The sequence below is a fragment of the Octopus bimaculoides genome, chromosome 3 (assembly GCF_001194135.2).
Source record: "Octopus bimaculoides isolate UCB-OBI-ISO-001 chromosome 3, ASM119413v2, whole genome shotgun sequence".
NCBI classification, from domain to species: domain Eukaryota; kingdom Metazoa; phylum Mollusca; class Cephalopoda; order Octopoda; family Octopodidae; genus Octopus; species Octopus bimaculoides.
Window position 1 is genome coordinate 111,881,284 of NC_068983.1, and position 860 is coordinate 111,882,143.

Sequence of the window (860 nt, forward strand, 5' to 3'; positions counted from 1 at the left end):
TATATATATATATATATATATATATGTGTATATATATAAACATGCATATATGGGTACAGGATGTCACTAAAGGTGCAAATAACATACACATGAGAGATATGAGATGTGGGCAGTAATTACAGGACAAAAACAGGTGAAATATGTAAACAAGAAAAAAATGGAAAACAGGACCCTTCACTAGAAAAGGACCTTTCATCAGTTGTTGGCTGTCTATCTATTCCCCATTTCGGAGGTTTGAAACAACAATATGAGTCTTCAAAGACATTTGCTCCCATAAATTCTAAAATAAAATTTAGGATTTATGGAGAGTCAAAGTTGGGAACAGAAAAATAACAGTGGAGACATTCAAGGAAACTGAACGTTAATCCAGAACGAAAGGAGAATAGTGAACGCTGGGAGAGACATTTTTTGAAAAGAGAAAAGATGGTAGAGAGAGAAAAAACGTCCAGTCGTTTAGACATCCAAGCAGGAAAAGAAAGATTGTCACATGAGGAAAAGAAGGATGGACGATGGTCACGTGTGAGCAATGAGAGAGAGAGAAAGGGAAAGAGGGGAGAGCGAGAGAGACAAAGAGACAGATAGAGAATGGTGAAGGAAGGAGGTGGAGAAAGGGAATTAGAGAAGAGTGGAGGAAGAAGTAAGCAAAGACGTAAAGAAGAAAACAGTACAGAGTTGAGAGTCACACAAATATGGGTGAAGAGAGCTTAGTTGAGAATGGATGGGTCACGTTCAATTAAATAAATAAATAATATAATCTATATCTATAAAAGAGAGTTTGTGTGTGTGTGTGTGTGTGTGTGTGTGTGTGTGCAAATGTTCCTTATGCATTTCAAAACTGAGTTGCCGATTTTAACATATGG